The sequence below is a fragment of the Meriones unguiculatus genome, chromosome 8, assembly GCF_030254825.1.
Source record: "Meriones unguiculatus strain TT.TT164.6M chromosome 8, Bangor_MerUng_6.1, whole genome shotgun sequence".
Taxonomy (NCBI): Eukaryota; Metazoa; Chordata; class Mammalia; order Rodentia; family Muridae; genus Meriones; species Meriones unguiculatus.
In genome coordinates, this window is record NC_083356.1 from 27,007,749 (window position 1) to 27,028,504 (window position 20,756).

Here is a 20,756-nt window from a genome sequence, read left to right on the forward strand (position 1 = left end):
CAATGGGTGAAAACCAGATTCTGCCTTTTGTTGGGAGGCCTGTCAAAGACTTAGTGACCCTTTTTACTCCACCACAGAATGCTACCTTTTCTTACAGAGGCAGTTTTGATGCAAACTGTTTTGTGTAATCACTCTCTTCCAGTCTGTCCTACTCTTCCGATATTTTTAATAATAATCTCATTTCACATCTTGTAAAGCTTCATTCACTCACTCAACAAATATTTACTGCGTGCCAGGAACTGCCTAGTGAACAAAACAAAGTCCCTGTTCCATGAATCTAGAAGTCCAGAGTAGAGACAATTGAGAAACAGACAAGAGCAGAGTTGAGCTGGTGTGAACAATAGGAGCTTTGGAGACAACAGAGTAAGCAGGTGGGGGACATGGGTGAGAGGATGGCTGGGCAATGGGTGGCTCTGACTACCAAGTGGTCGGCTGACAGTATGGGAGTGACAACTAAGATGGGCTTGGACAAAAAAGTGCAAGGACCCTGAGCTGATGGGGAGACACAATCCCTTGTAATTTTAAGTGCAGAAAAACACCATAGGCTGGGTATAGTGACACAACCTGTAATCCCAGCACCAGGCAGATGGAAGTAGAATGATCTGGTGTTCAAGGCCATCCTCTGCTACACAGACAGTTTCAGTCTAGACTGGGCTACATGAAACTGTGTCTCAAAACCCCCCACAAACATTGGGGATCGAGAGATGGTTCAGTGTTAAGAGTACTTGTTGCTTTTGCAGGAGACCTGGATTCTGTTCCTAGTACCAACATGGTGGCTCACAACTATCCTTAGCTTCAGAAGAGTGATCTAATACCCTCTTCTGACCTCCACCAGGCACATACACACACATACACACACACACACACACACACACACACACACACACAAGCAAAGCGAAACTTTCATACACATACAATAGAATAAACAAACCTGGAGGGGAAAAAAAAACAACAACCCTCAAACTAATTGCCCAAATCCAAGATTAATCCCCTTCGTAAAAAAAAAAAAAAAAAAAAAAAAAAAAAAAGGAATGGCAAAATCTCGACAACCAAAAGCGTTTTATTATACCCGCTTCTGCTACAAGTATGTAGCAGGAATGTAATGGTTGGTGGCTCTATGTTCACCTTTCACTGCCTGTCCTGCTTGCTCATTGGCTTGTGGCGAAGATCAAAACGACACCATTAAAAATGAAAGTTCCCCCGCTTCTGGTTTCATTTCCTACCGCAAGGATGCCAGTGATTTCTTTCTTTCTTTTTTTTTTTTTTCTTCAGAGAACACAAATCAGTCAGCACTTCCTTCTTAAGACTCTCCATAGGGTCCCTGCGCATAAAAACAAACTCGAGGAAACTAGGCACAGTTCAGAAGGTCAGGGCCACCTGCTCGATTTAGGGTAAGGTGTCCCCAGTCTCACGTTTCCCCGGTAAGCCCCGCGCTGGAACTGTCCCTTATCCCCGCAGCCTGGCACAGTGGCTCTTCAGTTTGCGCCCTCCTGTCCACCCAATGTCCCAGGAAGGCTTTCCCGGTCTTGAACCCCATAAGGGACATGGAAAGGGGGCTGGAATTTGAGTGGCCCAAGGCACTCCTAAACTATTTCGGACTGCCTTCAGAGGCCCATTAAAATACTCCCTGCGCCTCAGTTTCCCCAGCTACAGAAAGCCCATGAACCTCTATTGGAGCAGCGAAGCCAGGAGAAGATCAGGGCGGGCGTGTGGGCCTCTGAAGAACTCCTGTGACCGCACAGGACCCGAGCCTAATGCGCAGACCCTGCGGCGGCCACTGGGGCCACCTCGTCATCCCGGAACAGCTCTATCCACGGACGTCGCCACGCCCGCACAGCTGGGATACACTTCACCAGGAGCCGGGCGCGCCGGACTTCTCTGCGCAGGCGCGGGCCGCATCGCGCAGGCGTAGAGCTCCGCGCCGAGGTGAGGCGCCGCGCGCCGCGAGGTGTGGGCGCGCGCTCTCAGCCACGGCGCACGCGCGGGCCCGCGCCGACTCAGCACGGCCCGAGGGCGCGAGCCCGCCGCCACCGCTACCGCCGCCGGCCGGACCGCCGTGCGCCGGGCGTGCGCGTGGGAGAGAGCGCGGCCGCCGGTGCCGGCGCCGCCCCGCAGCAGTCTGTCCGCCTCAGCCTCGCGCGCCCAGAGGCGGCCGGTGAGTGCGGGGCGCGGGCCGCGGCCGGGGAGGCGCGGGCTCGGGGCGTTGGGCGGCGCGGGCCGCGGTGCGGGCTCCGGCGGACACGGCCCCCGCCGCGCCCCGGCCTCGCTCCCCGTCAGGCCCGGCCCGGAGGGCTGAGGAGGCCGCGGACCGGGGCGCGGGAGGCCGCGGGGTCCGGGACGGCGGGGCGGGCGCGGCGGGGACCCGGAGGCCCGAAAGCCGAAAAAACAAAAGAGGTGGCAAGGCGGAGTGCGGAGCAGCCGCGGGGTGGCCGGCGCGGGGCTTCCAGGGCGACCGCACGAACCCCGGAGTCATTGTGCTGTCCAACTTCCCTCCGCCCCCACCCAGCCCCGCCACGGCGCGCTGCCTGTCCCCGCCGGTCCTTGCCGGCTGCTTTTGTGGCACCGCTCTGAGGAGCGAGGGTGTTTGTGTGTGTGCATTTATGTCGTTTAATTGTAAGTTTTTTTTTTTTTTTTTTTAAAGAGAAATGCACTGAGGAGAAAGTTGCCTTTTTTTTTTTTCTTTGAAAGCCATCTCAACAGTGTCTCATTCTTGCACAGTTAGGCTGCAGCTGGGTGTTTGGCAGTCGGGCTAAGATAATGGCAATACTGTAATGGTTATGGGCACTGGTTGAAATAGGTTCGAGCTGACGGCACTGCAAGAGTTTGCGGGTCCGTTTTAAATCTTGACCAGCGCTGGCATTTCTATTTAGAATGGAAGCTTTATCTTGATTGAGATAATTGGCTGTTACTACTTGAAGTGAAATATTAGTGCCTCACGTGTGTGTCTGTGTGTGTTTGTTTAGAAGTCGAGTTATGAAGAGTCTCTCCTTCGAAAGACAGATCTCTGAGCAGTGACCTGGGACAGAAGTATTGTGGATGCAGACCTTAAAAGAGATAGTTCATATGATGTTAGCATTCTGCTTATTTTTGTGGAGGTACACTATAGTTAATATATCCATTCAGTGGTACTGTTGAGTTTCGTGTAGTATTTAAACCTGAACTTTTTTTTTTTTCCTGTGGATGAAACCCAGGGCTTCCCACGTGGCTAGTGCTGGACCACTAAGCCACGCCCCCAGACCTAACAGGAAACTTTTCAGGACGATGGGTCCCATTATCATTATGAATGCAGTTTTATATTTGTGGCTATCGTAGGCGGGCTGATCCTGGCTTCCTCTCTGGACACGAGCATACAAGAAGGCTACATACAATAGTACATTTCCCTGGAAATAATTTTATTAGGGACACTGTCATAATAATCCAACTTACTCGTGATCCACGGACAAAGGTGGCTTGTTTGGGAAGGTACCCATAAAGCACAGGTTTCCGTGCAGTACGAATCACACAAAGGTGATGCCTGGACAAGTAAGTCATTTTGGCTTAAAATCCGTAGTGTGGGGCAAGGAGTGCTGTGGCAAACTCCCTAGAGTAAGTGGGATCTGCCGGGTTTTTTTTTTTGAGGTTGGCTTCCACTAAATGAGGAAGTGTTGGGGGTGGAGTTCCAGCTGTAGCAGCGAGAGTGGGAGGAGGCAGCAGCTAGGACGTGGGGTATGTGAAGTAGTTTGGAGCTCTAATCCTGTTGTTGGGAATTACATAATCCTCAGTCCTCAAAACCCTGTTGTGGAGCTGGTTAGATAACTCTTACTAGGAAGTTGGAGAAATACCCAAAAGATGATTGTGGGCTGGGGAGTCAGCTCATTGTGTGCTAAGTGTGAACGCCTCCAAGTTTGATCACTGGCACTGCTCGAATCCCCCTCCTCGCCCCCAAAAAGACAAGTGTGTTAATGCTATTTGCTTTAAAGATGATTGAGTGTGGAAGAAAGGATTTTATATTACACTGTATAATGTCACAAATTTTGAAATCACTGCTCTTTCTTGGGATTTTAATTTGAGTAAGAGAAGTAGGAACTTTCTTTGCAGCCCCCTCCCCATGGTGTCTTAATTTTGAGAAAATAATTTAAAATGTCAGAGTTACAAAAGATGCAGCTTAACATGTTAATATGGTGTGCAAATCTTTTTTAGTTTGGATTAGACATTTTCAGTTTAGATGAATTTTCATCTAGATCACTTGTTTTAAATTCAGTCACATTAAAAGTTAAAAAAAATGTTATTTGTGTGTATGATGTGTGTGTGCAGCTTGTCATGTGCTACTGTGAAAGTGTGGAGGTCAGAGGAACTTTGTGTAGTTGCTTCTTGACTTCTACCATTGCATGAGTTTCAGAGATTGAACTCAGGTTGTCAGACTTATGTACAGGCAGGCAAATCCCATTTCCTGTGGAGCCATCTCACCAGCCCACATGAAAGGTTTTGCTGTGCTAATATTTGAAGTGGTTTTTGTTGTTGTTGTTGTTAATCAGCACAATTAGAGAAGCAGATTGGGAATGTGGCTCAGTGGGTAGAGAGTGTTCATGAAGTTCTGGGTTGAGCCCTAGCACTGCAAAATAATCAGACAATTTTGGTTTCTGTGGACTTTGCTTTAAAAAAGTTTGCAATCTATCATTTTGAGAATGTAGTTTCATTACCGTTTCTCCTACTAAGATTGCTTAAATAAATTGCCATTGGAATCTTTTACTGATGTTTTTAGAATTACCTAAGATGCAAGAAATGTAAAAGGTGGCCAAAGAGGGTGGCTGTATGTGTGTGGTGGTAGTGATACGCTCCAGGATGCTGAAGAATGCAGCCTTTAGGCTCCTCTTGGTCCCTTGAGACTCACTGGTCTCACTAGACTATACTGAGAAGATATGTTTGACCACAGTCTCTAAACTGTATTAATAGTGGATATTTGAGTCTTCTTGGCTTTGTTCCTCTACATCATTTTGGCAAAAGTTTATTTTATAGTATGCCTCTATGGAAGAAAAGCAGCTTCATGCAGAAGAAATGAAATTTGTGTATTCCAGTTCCTAGTACTAATTTCTAGGAATTGTGCTAGATTGTATTCAAAACTCTTTAGCGGTATTGCTCATTATAAAGCCTATAATATATACAAATAAAAAATTTTATTTTTACTGTACTGTAGTATGAAAATATAATTCCCAGAAGTCTGTATGGTTCAGCTTTAAGTTTATGTGGTATTTAGTGGATGCCTTTGTGTCCAGTATGCATACACAATCTTGGAAGTGGGAAATAGAATTTGTGTGAGTATGCTGCTAAAGCTGGAAGCCTGCAGAACATCACTAGTAGAGTCCAGAGTTTAAGGACATGAAGATGTATTTTTTTTTTAATTTTTTTTAAATTTTTATATTAGTTACAGTTTATTCACTTTGTATCCCAGCTGTAGCCCTCTCCCTCATCCCCTCCCAATCCCATCTCATCAGGGCTGTCTGCATTGCCCTCCTCTGTGGCCTGGCAAGGCTGCTACCCCCAAGTGAGTTCATGTCAGAGACATTCCCTGTTCCACTTATTTTTTTTTAAATACTTTTTTTTATGCATTTATATTAGTGCTCTATCTGCATGTGCACCTGCATGCTAGAAGAGAGCATTTGAGGGTATAGATGGTTGTGGGCCACCATGTGGGTGCTGGGAATTGAACTCAGGACCTCTGGAAGAGCAGACAGTGCTCTTAACCACTGAGCCATCTCTCCAGCCCCTGAAGATGTATCTTATCAGCCTTAAAGTTAATTTGTTCTATGCAGAACTTACTGATGTATATTACTCCTTGCTGGAAAATGACTAGGGTCATCTTATAACAAGGGAATGAAAACAAAACAAAAAACCAAGGGAGTGATCTTATCACTGGCCCCCTGTGTGTTTTACTGCCTTAATGAGAAACTGGAGAGGATTGGGACTCTCAGATTTGTTATCCTTCCTTCCCAGCCCTGAATAGGGGTACTGCTTCAAAATTCTGTTCTTTCTGAGAACTATTGGGCTTCAGGTGCTGTACCATCCTCAGTGTATATAGAAGATCTGGAGGTTGAAGTTAGAATAACTTGCTGGGGTTGCTTGGCCCACATGGGCAGGACACTGGAAGGGAACTATGACCTGGTCACCCAGGGCCTGTTGGACTGGACACAGCTTAACTGGTCTTCAGAATGTGAGTGATGGGAAATGTAGATAACTAAATTTTCTCTTGACACTTTTAGAATTTGAGCTTCTGATTTTAACAGCACAGTGTAAGTTAACCATTGACTTGAACAAAGTTTTGGTTATTTGGAGTCAGTTAAGAATTAGTTAACTATAGATGCACAAGAGTGGAGCAGTGATTGATGATACTTGTTTGTTTTAGTAATTGACCCAGCCTCAAGGCTTATTGTGGGTGATTTTTCTTGGGTTATTGTGTGTAAGGGGAACAGTTTATGAAAAGCAAAGAAAAACAGTGTTTCTCTCAGAGGCATGAGCACCTATGTAATAACCCCTGGAGATTATAATTTCTTTCTGTGTTTTTTTTTTTTTTTTTGGGGGGGGGGAGTAGGGTGTCTTTGGGGAACCCTGGCTGTCCTGGAACTTGCTGTGTAGACCAGAAGGAGATTTCCTTCCCTTTTCCTTTCTCTTTCCCTTTTCTCCTTTCCTTTTCCCTGACAGGGTTTCTTTACGTAGCCCTATTGTCAGGAACCTCATTCAGTAGACTGGGCTAACTTTGAACTTAGAGATCCACGTGGCTCTGCCTCCCGAGTCCTGGGATTAAAGCTCTGCCCTCCCCCCAACTGGAAATTATTATTTCTAACACACTGTGTCCCTGTAAAGCAGTGGTCTAAACCTTCTTAGTGCTGTAATTCTTTTCTACAGTTCCTCATGTTGTGATCCCCCAACCATAAAATTATTTTGTTGCTACTTTATAACTGTAATTTTGCTGTTATAAATGGTAATGTAAATATTTGGTATGCAGTGTTATCTGATATTTGGCTCCCTAAGAGTCAAGACTCACAGGTTGAGAACCGCTGGTGTAAAGGTTTCTGAGATGAATTTATTCATTCTCGTGTATCTGGGATTTTCCATACCATTTTTAAGACTTACTCTCTGTTCCTTTATTTGGGGCCACTGGACCAAAACCAGGCCTCAGAAGGACCTCAAAAGTTTGGGTTGCCTGTGTCTGGGGTCTCCTTTCTGCCAGTTTTTGTTAAAATTCCTATCATTGTGTGTCTTGGACTCTGCTGTGACTGTAGGTATTTGCAGTTTCTACTATTACTTTTGCAGTTTCTACTATTACTTGACCAAAGTGCCATATGTATCCTTGTGAGCTATTTTGTGTTCTGTGTTATTAGAGGATTCAGTGTCTTCCAGGAGGACAGAAGCTTCCTATTATTTTCCATTGTGCCCCCAGAGTCGGTCACATATTCTTTTTGAATGAGTGACTGGAAGAACCTAAGTGTATTAATTATTGTAGAATTGGGTCACTTAAACTGCTGGGATCAGGAAAAATGCTGCTCTGTCATTTGACGGTTTTGAAAGTTCCTTCATAGAAATTGCTTTTATAGGAATTAGTTTTATATTTTAGGATTCAGCTCAGGAAGCTCAGGAAGTAGTTGTGTTCAGAGTGATGCAAAAAAATGAGTGGGATTTTGAAAGGATTCATGCTGAGAGTGTAGGTCAGTGATAAAGTGCTCTCCTAGTGTGTGTAGGCTCTGGGTTCAATCCCTAGCACTTCAGAAAAGAAAGAAAAATAAAAGGTCCTGTGGTGTATGAAGCTCTGGGATAGTCTGTGCTAATCAACAGGCTTCCCTGGATACTTTTACAAGAGTTTGACATATCCTAAAGCCGTGTAAAGGGTAGTAGCAGTTACACATTGTGCAGGTGCCCTGCAGCCTTGCTCAGTCTTCACTGCTTAGATGCTGTTGAGGTGCAGTGTTTTGAGTCACAGCTGACAGTATCCGCACTGGTAAGGGAAGTCAGCCTTGGGTACAGTGTCTGTTCTTGAGTTTGTGTTTGCTTTTTCTTAGTGCCTCCCTTAGCCTTGTACCACGCAGAGGAAACTTAACAGCTGCACACTCCAGCCTCTGCTAAGTCTCACTGTTTTCAAGTGGTGATAGCTGGAAGCATTACCATCACATAGAATCTTGTCAGACTGTGAAGTAGCCCCTAAGCTGCTTGAGCTTGCTGTCTGTGAGCTCAGGTGGACATTAAGGCTGTGAGCCACTGCTTTTAGAGCAGTTTGAAATGCAGGCGGTGATTTGAGAGATGTGTGTGCTGATGAGTTTGTTCTCATCTCAGGAGTCTTGGCTGTTTTTTAGGATTTTTCAGAATCTTGAAAACATCAACACACTTTTTAATTTTTCATGTTTTATGCTGAGACCGCTTAAGTCTTTTGGTCTTGTTTTGGAATTTAAGTGAACAATTTCCATTGAAAGAATGTTTTTTTGTGGCTCCTGGGTGTGTGGCTTTTGGCATATAGGGTAGAATGTACATGTTGGTGCTTAAGGCAAAATTAAGTTCCCTGGTGGTTTTATTTTGGTCCAGAAAGTTGGCTGGCATTTATTAGAGTCAGGGTGATTGCCAAGCCTTTGGGTGACTAATGAAACAGTATTGTATGAATTGGTTTTAGGCCTAGCATTGAATTCATATGTAAGTTTAATTAATTCATCCATTCTTCTTCCTCTCTTTTTTCCACTGACCTTCCTTCCTCTCCTCCCTCCAGCTCCCTTTCTTTCTCTTGTGTTTTTTCTGTGCCACCTGTCTTCCCGTTCTCAGTGTTGAGATTGCAGGTACACTTGGTTTAGTACATTTTCTTTGCCTTTGGCCCCACCTCACCTTTTTTTTTTTTATTTTTTTTTTCAGATGTAAGGCTAAATGAAAGGCAGAGAATCTGCAAAGATGAAAATAAATTGTTTGCCTTTATCTGTATGTAGAATCAAGTGCATCTATGGAAGGGATTGTTGTAAGCTCAGTGGCAGGCACTGCTGTTCTTCAGTATTCAGTCTTTCAAAGCTTCCTCATGCTACTTTGGTGGTGGTTGGGAAAAGATGTGTGGCAAGGGTCTTTGTCAGTGTGTTGGTACTTGGGGAATAAAGAGAAAGAGAGCTCTGGAAAGTTTATAAAAGAGCTTCTGTCTGGAGGGAATCTATCAGAAAGACTTAGAGGACTTTGCGGGGCTTTGTTTTAAGTTACTTTAGAATATCAAGGTGGTTACAGAGGTAGAGAAGGAGCAGATTATATATATATATATATATATATATATATATATAGAGAGAGAGAGAGAGAGAGAGAGAGATAAACAGGAAATTGCAATGCAATCCCAATGGGTGAGATGTGAAATGCCTGCACCTCTCCCTCATCAACTCTGAAAGCAAAAATAACAGAAATGAGAAAGCAAAAACACATCTGGAACAGCCTTTTTCTGTCTAACTTATTCAGTGGTGTTTAAGTTACAATTTATAGTCAGTAATAGCCAGTGGCCCCTGTGAATATCCTCAGGATGCCTGGTCAAGAGAGTTTCAGTAACTTGAGTTAGTGGCTCTGTGCTTAAGTTCCTTTCTCCCACTGGCCATTCTTCCCTGGCCTCCTCTTTCCTCCTGTCTGGCCTCTCTTCTGTACCCTGGCTGATGGTTTCAGTAGTGTTACTGCTCTGGGGCTTTAAATGGTTTTTTCCTGGTGATAATCATGCTGTATATCTTTTTGAAGGCTTTTTTTTTATTAAATATAGTTACTTATTTTATTTATATGGGTACTTTGTCTGCATGTACATGTGTACACCAAGAAACAGCATCAGATAGTAGTGAGCTGCCATGTGGGTGCTGGGAATTGAACTTAGAACCTTCCAGATAGCAGTGAGTGCTCTTAGCCACTGAACCACCTCTGAGCCCCGCTGTACGTCTTTTTATGCATTTGCTGGCCACTTAGCCCATATTTTCATTTGGTTCTTGACTCTCGCTGTGTGTGTCTCTCTTTCTTCCTTTCTGTGAGTGAGTGAGTGTGTGTGAGTGTGTGTGTGTGTGTGTGTGTGTGTGTGTGTGTGTGTCCATGCGTTGAGACAGGGTTTCTCTGTGTAGCTCTGGCTGTCCTGAAACTCACTCTGTAGTCTAGGCTGGCCCTGAACTCAGAGTTCTGCCTGCCTCCACCTCCTGAGTGCTGGGATTAAAGGTGTGTGCCACTACTGCCTGGCTTTTTTTACTGTTCTTTCTCTCTCTTTCTTTCTTTTTTATGTGCATTGATGTTTTTGCCTGCATGTATGAGGGTGTTGGATCCCCTGGAACTGTGAATTACAGACACTTGTGAGCTACCATGTAGGTGCTGGGAATTGAACCAGCGAGTCTTGGAAGAGCAGCCAGAGCCCTTAATCTTTGAACCATTGCTCCAATCCTCTTGTCTTTTTCTTAATTGGTTTGCAGCTTCATTTTTATATTCAGAATGTATATTCTCTGTTGGTCATTTTCACTGAGCTGCTTTTGCTGTTTTCGGGTGAACCGAAGTTATGTTTAATGGAGTCTAGTTTTTCAACCTTTTCTTTAGAGTTGGAGTTTTTTTTTGTATCTTTCCCTATCTTGAGGTTAACAAAAAAAGCCAAGCAAAACTTTTACTTTATAAATGATGTATAATTGTATTTTTCACCTCTAACTTTATAATTCCTTTGGAATTGATTTTGGTGTATAGTATAAAGATGGGACCCAATTAATTTTTGTCCTGTTGTTTTGAGATAGCCTCACAGACTGAAGCCTGTATAAGTCTGGTAACGCGCGGCTAGGCATGCTTGGGATTCTGGCTTTTCCTCCATCCCTCCTTTTTGATCTTTTCTCTTCTCACTTTCTGTTCCTTTCTTCTTTGTCTTTTTCCCTTCCTCCTTTTGTCTACTAAGCTATATTCCTAGCCCTTACTTATTTTGCAATTACTCAGTTACTCAGTTTAGTCTCTGACTCTGATTTCTTCTTTCTAAATCTGAGTGCTGGAATTACTTTCCACCCCAATAGTACCTAGCCCTGGCAAGCCTGTAACTTTTTATGTAGGTCAGCTTAGCTTCCTACCTCTGCTTTCTGAGTGCTGGGATTACAGGTATGTGCTTCTCTGCCTGGTATGTAGATTCTTTTTCTATTTTTATAAATAGCTAAGAATTTCCCAATTCTAGTTCACAATGGTTCTGCCACCTTCGTAGGAGTTTAAAGAGTTTTAGTTTTACATTTAGGTGTAAACTGATTTTGAATTAATTAAAAAATTTTATGTGAGAGATCACCTACGTGCTGTGGTGTTCATATGGAGGTTAGAGGAAGCCTTGTGGAGTTGGGGCTCTCCTTTTACTTTAACTGTGTTTGGGGATCTAACCAGGATTGTCAGGCTTGTGCTTTACTTACTTTGCCATCTTCCTAGCCCCATTTTGAGTTAGTTTTTGTTTGTTTGTTTATGATGTAAAGTAAACTATGGATCTAAATGATGTGTAGGACTCTTTTGAGGCCCAGAGGTAAAGATGGTGACTGAAGCTGTGGCATGCCTATTAGCACACCATTGTCAATGTTTTGTTTTGAGACAAGGTCTCATTGTTTAGCCCCTGGCAGACCTGGAACTCACTAGGTAGACTAGTCTGCCCTCAAACACAGAAATCTATGTGCCTCATTGTGGATTGCCATGCTTGCAAATGGTGTGTGTGTGTGTGTGTGTCTGTGTGTGTGTCTATTTCACTTACAAACACTAATCAGTTATGAAAGATGTGGTGAAAACATTCTCTGTGTGTTGATTTGTATTCTAGATTCATTGCCCCTAATGTCCCTGCCTTTGGGTGTACTGCTGAGCAGTGCTTTGAGGTGCTTTGGCTGGCAGGAAATCTATACCACCCACTTTGAGGAGCCATGGGAGAATAGCCTGGTGGAGAGGAAGAATGTTAAGAACTGAGAACATTACAGAGCAGTCCTCACTGTCTTATGCTCTTTGTGGGCACTGCACTTTCCCATTCCAAGGAACTTGGCACACTCCTAACTGCCTAGTTGTCCTTCACTCTGAAGGAAGGTTTGGAAAGTTGGGCTGTGCTTTAGGTTCTGTAAAGATGTAATGAAGGAGCAGACTGAGAACACAAGAAAAAATGGGCTGCTTTTTGGGCAGCCGAGGGAGTGGCTGTTGGCTCTGGTCTACCTTCAGGTTTGGGACTTCAGCAAGCAGAAAGTAGGGAGGCTCTGTATAAGGATATGCACTGAATTGGAGAAACGCTTCAAGGCAGCACAGTGCAGGTACTGAATTAGTATTTTCAAAGTTTAAAGTGCATGTACATATATCTCTTGGAGATCTTTTTCATTTGAGGTCCAAATCAGCCTGTTGTGGAGGCTTTTGTTTTGCATCGGTTTCTATGGTAGATTCTCCACAGTCTTTATTGCAGCAGTAGAAATATAGTGAGGACAGTGCCAGATCTGTTGGCTTGTGGGGCCACCTTGTGAATAGCAAGGTTGTTGTTGAAGGTAAGGGTGTTGAGGGGAATCTCTTTGGAAGTGGTATAACCATTGGGGATGCTTTGGTAAAGGGTCAATATTGGAGCCTTTGATCTTGGCTTCACTTGTTAGTTTTTCTCATTTGCATTTTCTTGTAAGGTAAATGGACCAAATAATAGAGCCCTAGGCTATTTGTTGAGAGAATTAAATGATACAGTCTGTGTCATACTTTAGGATGGTGTAGTGCTTAGCTTAAACGCTTCTCAAAATACAAGTTATTAAAAGTAAATATTTACATTTAAAAGTTTGCCAGTATTTCAAAGTACTCAATCTGTACATCTTTTCTCAGTCTGTTACTGTTAGTTGCGGCTTAAAGAGAATGGAATATTTGCCTTCTTCCAGGCTAGACTGGGATATAATATCTGCTCTTAAAACCAACCCCTCTCTCCATACCCCACAAAGACCCCAGAAAGTTGTGACTTATTTTCTGTGGTTTCATTACCTTCAGCCATCATTTCTATTTGCTGTTTAATATTGCTGGCTCTTTGTGTTGATTTGGGATTTCTGACATAATGGAGGTACTTGCTTTGGGAGCATATATGCTGTAACATTGGTGTTTCTGTTGAAATGACATACAACAATTCACGATACCTTTCTTTAGAAAGGAGAGGGAAAGTATTGAACCACTGGGCACCCATGGTCTTAATGACTCAGTGCTGTAATGAAGGCAGTGGGTCCCTAAGCAGACTTGGAGTTTTAGCTAGGGCCTAGTTTGGTGCCCTTTCCTTTGCTGTTGTTGGTTGCAGGAGTGTCGGGGACAAAACTCCTGTTGACTTCTTGGTGGCCAAGTAGTTCTTTCAGGAATTTGCATTCAGGTGAAACTGCTCTTTTGACTCTGCCCAGGCAGAGAATTTCAGGATGAGTCAGTACCATGAGTCGGAGTTTATTAAGAAACAGCTTTCACATAGATGGAGGCCAGCATACCCAAGTGTGAGTGTGTGCTTCTCAAGAGAGCTGCCCCTACTGTTGTAATAGCCATACAACCTTTGTAGGCACATTGTTTAAAGCGTTTCTAAAATACTCCTCTTTTTTTTTCCAGTAAGTTCCTAGAGCTGTTTGACAGTACAGTGGATGATAGAGTAAAGAGAAAGTAAACTGGGGGTCAAGAGGGCATTGAAATGCTTCTACGCTAAGTGAAGTTTATAGCCCTGGTTCAGATCCTCAGATGACTAATCACAAGATTACAATTGGGAAAGAAGTAAAGCCCCGTATGTTCAGGCTGTATGTATCTTGAAATACCTCTGTATAAAAGGATTTTTTTAAAATAAGGCACCATGTAGCTCAGGTTGACCTAGAACTGATGGTCCTGCTTCTGCTTCCCAAAGTTCTGATGACAAGCATGTGCTATCTATCACACCAGGCTTTATGTGGGTGAATTTCATTGTGCTGAGTTCTTGACTCTGAGCAGACAAGAGACTTCAGCAAACTTCGAGGTGAGGGACTCCTTTTCCTGGCTACTTTTCCTATCTTTCTAGCCTACTTGACTCCTTCATATTTGATTAAAACTAAAGCGGCTTGCCTGGGTGTGGTGAAGAATACCATCAATCCCAGCGCTTGGGAAGCAAAGGCAGGTGGATCTCTGTGCATTCAAAGCCAGCCTGATTTATATACTGAGTTCCAGGCCAGTCAGAGCTATATAACCATACTGTGTCTCAAATCTAAAAGCCAAAAACCAAACACCACTGTTAAAACCCAAGTTTGGCTATAATTGTCAATAACTTCAGTTCCAAGGAGTCTGATGCCCTCTTCTGGCTTTCTCAGGCATGAGGCACTTACGTGCAACATACATATGCAGGCTAAACACTTATATACGTAATATAAAATAAATCTTTTTGTGGTTTTGCTTTTTTTGAGACAGGCCGTCACTGTGTAGATTAGGCTGGCCTTCAACACAGAGATCCACTAGGCTGGCCTTCAACACAGAGATCCACCTGTGTCTGTCTCTTGAGTGCTAGAATTAAAGGCATGGCCACCAAACCTGATCCTAAAAATAATTTCTTTTCTTTTCTTTTTTTTTTTAAAGCTTTGAGAACTCAGAGAAAAGAAGATGTGTTAGCTTAAGTTTCCAGTTATGCAATAGGTTAATAGAATGCCTGCATAAAGACCACAAAATATTTCAGGCTTTTCAGACTGTAGACTACCTGTATCACCAATGCCTAGCTCTTGTAGGTGCTAGTAATGAGCTGATTGTGAGCAACCAGGCTTTATTCCTGAACTCTGAAGTGTAAATTTCATTTAGTTTTTATGTGACTGACACACTATTATCATTCCTTTAGCCTTCTAAAATTTAATAACCATGAGTTGTACAGAGTCAGGTGAGGCAGGATTGGCCTTCAGGTTGTGGTTTGCTGCTCTGGAATAGAGAGCAACCCATGTACCTATTGTGTAAAACCGCTTGTTGTTTTAGTTAATAGAGTTTCTCTTATATTTTTAGCTGCTCCTGAAAATAGATGTTTTTTTTTTCCTGGCTGAAGCTGAGGTGCTAATATGCACTGTTGGCTTTTGGACTTTATTCTACCTTCATTGGAGCTCAAAAGTTGATTCCCTCAGCTGGCATTGTGTCGGCTTAGCTGGCATGTGAGGGTCATGCTGTGGATGCAGCTGCTTGCCTTTTGGTGGCATTTGTTAATTAAGCTGTTTAATCTTTGTTGATTTCTCAAGGACTGACTTACCAAAAAAAAAAAAAAAAAGTTTGTTATTCCAGAGCTATAACCTAGTATATTCCTGCCCATTAGAAGTGGCATTAATTTGAACATTTTGTTAATTAATGGGTTAGAAATTAAATTCTACCCCACCCCCATGTCAGACAATAGTAACTGAAGACATCATGGCATTGTAGTGTGTAGAGAGAGGCAGGTCTGTAACAGTGTGATGATTAGTTTTATTTATTAATTTGACACAGTTGAAAGTCTCAGCAAGGGATCTAGAACAGGTTGGCGTGTGGAGATGTCTGTAGGGGATTGTCTTGGTTGTTAATTGATGTGGGAAGACCCATCCCACTGTGGGTGGCACTATTGCCTGGCTTGAGTCCTGCCTGGTCTGTATTAAGAGTAGAGAAAATAAGCTAACCACTGATGTATGCATTCTCTCTTTCTGTTCTTGTCTTTGAATATGACTAGCTATTTTTTAAACATTTATTTGTTTTGTTTTATGTACATTGGTGCTTGACTGCATGTATGTCTATGTGAGGGTGTTAGGTTCCCTGGAACAGGAGTTACAGACAGTTGTGAGCTGCCATGGGTGCTGGGAATTGAACTTGGGTAGTGTGGAAGAGCAGTCAGTGCTCTTAACTGCTGAGCCATCTCTTCAGTCCCATGACTGACAGTTAATTCCTGCTTTGACTTCCTCAAGTCAGGAGGGATTGTAACTGGGAATTGTAAGCTAAATAAACTTCCCTCGTTTTCTTTTGGTCAGGACATTCTATCACAGCAGCAGAAGGACCAACAGAAGAAGCATTTTTTTTTTTCTTTTTCTTTCCAATGCACATGGGAAAGCTGAGTGGCAGCTGCAGGCACCATGCTCACCTGGGCTGTCAAAGTCTCTACAGTTACTCTGGTATGCAGTTGGAGATCCCATGGCTACAACCGTATTTCTCATTTCTTTAGACAAGATCTCACTCAGAAGCTTAAGCTGGCCTCAAATTATAAAGCTGAGACTGGTCCTGAATTCCTGATTTTATTGCTTCTACCTCCAAAATACAGAGTCATACATGTTAGCCATCACTCTCAGCCAGAAAAAGTGTTTCTGAGAACTATAGACTTGAGTTTAAGTATTACATTGAATTAATTAATCTCTTTATCTCTCTCTGCCCCTGCCTCTCTGTCTGTCTGTCTCTCTCTTCCGGGACAGGGTTTCTTTATGTAACCCTGACTGTCCTAGAACTTGTTCTATAGACAGTGGCTTCCAACTCCAGAGATCCACTTGCCTCTGCCTCCTGAGTGCTGGAATTTAGGTGTGTGTCACCATTGCTTGGCTGTGTTTAAATGCTCTTGGCCTGGAGCCTGACTTTGGTAAATTAATTTGGTTTCTGTTCATCTCAGAGCCTTTTCTGGACAGTGTTTATGATGCCAGTTTTTGAAGTTATTGTGTAGTTACTGTATGAAGTGGTATGTAAATAAAGTTAGTATCTTCTCCACATACAGTATTTTACTGCTAAAGATTCATTTTTTTTCCCCTGTTGGGTTTTGCTGGCTTGTTCGTGAGGTGGTTTATTAGTTAATTAATTTGCAAGATGTTTGTTGAATGAAGTTTTGTGCCTGGAAGAAGATTGTCCTGAAGCTGTATCTGTGAGGAGTGAGACCAGCACAGCTTTGTGGCCAATGTGCTGTGCTTTGCTGTTTGATGTATGCAGTGCCCTTGACACTGTGTACCCAGGGAACCTATAGGTGGTGCTTTAGTTCAAGGCTTGGCAGATACTCAGTCTTTGTAGGCGGCATATAGCCTTCCACATTCTTTTTACCACCATGTATCCCCATTTCCTTTAAAAAATAAACAAAACAAAACCCTTTAAACATGTGAAAAATGTGTAGCCCAGGAACCATACAGAAACTTGACTAGGCCAGATGGGGAAATTAGTCCCCTCGGGATTCGAGTTGTGAAAGCCATGGAGGTGTGAGAGGCTTGGATGTTATGGACTGAACAGTTTTGGTTATGTTTGGAGTAGTACAGGTTGGGTTAGTTTGAGAAAAAAGCTTCTACTAGACAGAGAAGTTTGCACTTCTGATAGGAACTTTGCGCCATAGAGTGACAGAAACAGATTTATATGTCAGGATGGTTCCACTGGAGTCACAGGGCTCATAAGGAAGGTGTCACAAAGTTACTTACCTGAGAAGGGGCAAGAACCCATACTTTTTGTCCTCATCCTTTTTTTTATTTTTTAAAGATTTATTTATTTATTATGTATACAGTATTCTGCCTGAATGTATGTGTGCAAGCCAGAAGAGGGTAGCAAATCTCATTGTAGATGGTTGTGAGCCACCATGTGGTTGCCGGGAATTGAACTCAGGACCTCTGGAAGAGCAACCAGTGCTCTTAACCTCTGAGCCATCTCTCCAGCCCCCATGTCCTCATCCTTATAGAGTAAATTGCTACGCTGCTGTGGCTTAGCTAGCCAGACAAAGGGCCCAAAGTTGAGAGCTCTGATAGGTTCTTATAGCGTTGTAATTATGTTGTGCAGAAAAAGGCCTTAATTAGGGAGACAGTGGAGGATCGATTTTGAAGCATGTTTGTGCAAACTCTGACCATGAAAAGAAAGTCAAGGTTCCAAGGATCCAGGGAACAGCAGGGCAGCTCCCTGGTCTCCTCTTTCTCTTTAATTAAAAAAAAAATTTTTTTCCTGGTCTTTGTATCTGCTTTATGTTGTTCTTCTAGTTTCTTTCCCTTCTAGAGTTAAACTGTCAATTGTTGCTTTGAGGCAGACATGTTCTTTCCTAGAACTATGAACCTCTGAAACTTTAAGCAGAACTGTGAAGAATAAGTGAATTCCTGTACCTCAAGAGATTCATCAGGAGGGAGGCCAGAAAAGAGCTGTGATGTTCCTTGGTGTTAGGCTGTATTTACCTGACAAACTGGAATGGTGTCTGTAAGGAAAGACCAGTTAGTACATTTACAATAGCTGTTTGTACACAGCCTAGCTGTCAAGTAAATTCATATACTCTTAAGTGCATCCTAAGTATCAATCAGCAATTAAAAAAAAATTCCCCCCCCCAAATTCTCCTTGGGCCTCTATCCTTAAAGGTAAAAGGACACAATTTGAGTGCCTCGGACCGAGGTATCTTCAGCATGTAGTTTAACATTAGACAAAGCTAAAGGTTATAGACTGTAGTTTAAAATTTTACATGACTGTGTTAAGATGTTTCTTTTGGAGTGTTCTGCCGGGTCCTTGGATTAGGTTAGAAGTATATGCCAGTGAGATATAAAACAGCATATTGTGATGTTCTGGTGAGCACCTAGGGTAGGGCAGGACAGTATAGTAGCGGCTGGCTGATTGTTTTGAGATACAAGCTATTTCAGTTACTGGATTGGAATACAGATCATAGCTGTCCCTGCAGAGGCATGAGATATCTGACCTACCTGGGGTAGAATTTAGGGAGGAGAGATTGGTGATGGACTATCTCAGATTCTGACTTCTATTTGGGGCAAAGGGTCATGAGTGGTAAAGCTAGAAGAAATGATTGACTGTTGTAATGACAAAGAAGTCACAGTAGACTTATATGGTTTCAGATGTCATCCCCAGATTTCAAGCCTAGGAATAGTTGTGACTTCAGTGTTAGCAAAAAGTTAACAATCTACTTTGTCCAATGGAAAATTAATTTGCATTTTGCTTTATTTGGAAGAAGAAACATTAATTACTTACAGGAAGGCATACACTTGAGCCAGGGGGCAGAAGTAACTTCCTTTAAATTGGTATTGTCTAATTGGAAACTGTTTTTTTTTTTTTTTTGACGGTTAATGATAGATTCTGTGTTTGGCAAAGAGTTGGTGTCTTTGATTCCATCTGTTCTAGAACTCTGCTTTTTGCCAGTTAATAGGAAAACATTCAAATTGTTCCAGTTTTATTTTGTCCTCCAGTATCCTGATTGCTGTAAGTAGTCTAGAATTGTGGAGACAGATTTAATATTAGGGCCCAAGTGCTTTCTCTTGTGAGTTCAGGTGATAACTAGAGAAGACAATGTGCATTAGGGGGAAATCGCTCAGAGAATCTTGTTGATTCACAGCTTAGCCAAAGCCTGTTAGTAGGATGAACATGACAGTTTGTGAAATGCGCTTTCCTGAAAAAGGCAGAGAGGAAATTGGAACCATTGCTACTATTGGTAATAGACAGAAGTAAACATAACAAATCCATTGCCCAACTTTTCCCTATAGTTCCTGGTACTAATTTCCCCATTATCTTGAAGACATGAGGATTGACAAGACATTCATATATTCCCTATTGTTTTGTCTTTGGTTGTGCATGTTTCTGGGCATGTGCTATAAAGCATGCATGTGGCTGTCAAAGGACAACTTTATGGAGTAGATTCCACTTTCATGTGGGTTCCAAGAATTGATCTCAGGTCATCAAGCTTGCACCTTCACTTGCTGAGCCATCTTTCCAATCTCAATTCCTTGTTTAAAAATAACTAAAATAAAAATAACTTAAAAACTAGTTCTACCTGTCTATCAAGTTTAAAGATTTTTAAAAAGGGCTCTAGTGCTAGGAGCTGGGAATTACTGAGTAAGAGCAGCTTCCTGTCCTCTCAGGATCATGAGTGGTTCAGAGAGTAGTGTACTTGATTGATATTCACTATTGGGAGAATAAAAAGCAGTATATTAAACTGCAGCCAGCCTTATTATCACATTTCATGCCTGCTGTAGAATCAAGTCCTCTGCACTACATTTTATTTTAGTATGTGTTTTGCCTTTTTTGTTGTTTTATGAGACATGATCTCACTGTGTGACCCTGACTGGCCTGAACTCGTAGAGATCCCTCTGCCTCTTCCTGAGTGCTGGGTATGCATTACTCTTCCTAGCTAATGATTTTAGATGAACATCCCTGCATTGTGAGAAATATTGCTCTAGTGCTGTGCATTGCAAAATTTGGAGGTTCCCCAACCACCAAAGATTAAACTATTTGCAAGAACTATTCACAAGGCTTAAAAAAAAGTCCTTGCTCTTAAGTTTCAAAATATGAGACTTGACTGGCTGTGTACCAGGGTTACTGTGTATTATACCTTTTATTAAAGCAAAAGGGTACAGACTTAAAATCAGGAATGGAAAGCATACAGGGAGAGTCCAGGAGAGACCTGTGTAAGCTCCTTCTGCCCTCTTAATGGATTGTGTGGTCAGTGCTTGTTCACTCACATCAGTAGCACACAGGGAATTGCTTACCTTAGAAGCCTGAGATATGATACCCAGGGTTCTTGTTGGGGGAGGAGAGTTATAAAAGCAAGTCTGGCATCAGCATGGCTTATCGTTTCAGAGAGCAAGTCTGGAATCCTACCATCTAAGGTTATCAGGTAAACAGACACAACTTTTTTTTCTTAAGTTTTATAGATTTTGACAAATGCAGAATGCTACATACCCATGCTACTGAGTCCTACAAGATCATGCCATGGCTTTACAGGGTCCTTTTTGGTCTGCCATTGATCCCTCTATCAGGCATGGTCACTATCTCCCTGGTTTTGTCGTTCCCACAATGCAGTGGAATTGGAGGTACTGTCTACAGCTTTTGCAAACTGGCTTCTTCCTTAGTTCTTTCCTTTTTTCTTTCTTTCTTTTTTTCTTTTC

General features: G+C 42.7%; 1 protein-coding gene and 1 non-coding gene across 4 annotated transcripts in view; one reads left to right on the forward strand and one right to left on the reverse strand.

Moving 5' to 3' along the window:
- Positions 1–2,000: 2,000 nt before the first annotated feature.
- Positions 2,001–20,756, forward strand: part of Ptk2 (protein tyrosine kinase 2) — a 207,450-nt gene continuing 188,694 nt past the window's right edge. For 2 of the 3 annotated variants that reach the window (XM_060389300.1, XM_060389308.1), the window contains exon 1: positions 2,004–2,155. The gene's annotated coding sequence lies outside the window, so the exon portion shown is untranslated. Of the gene's footprint in view, positions 2,156–20,756 lie in introns of all 3 variants that reach the window. The other variant, XM_060389301.1, reaches the window with a different exon arrangement.
- LOC132656102 (small nucleolar RNA SNORA44) lies at positions 15,973–16,079 on the reverse strand. Its single transcript, XR_009594043.1, has one exon. It is a non-coding gene; the product is annotated as a small nucleolar RNA SNORA44 (small nucleolar RNA).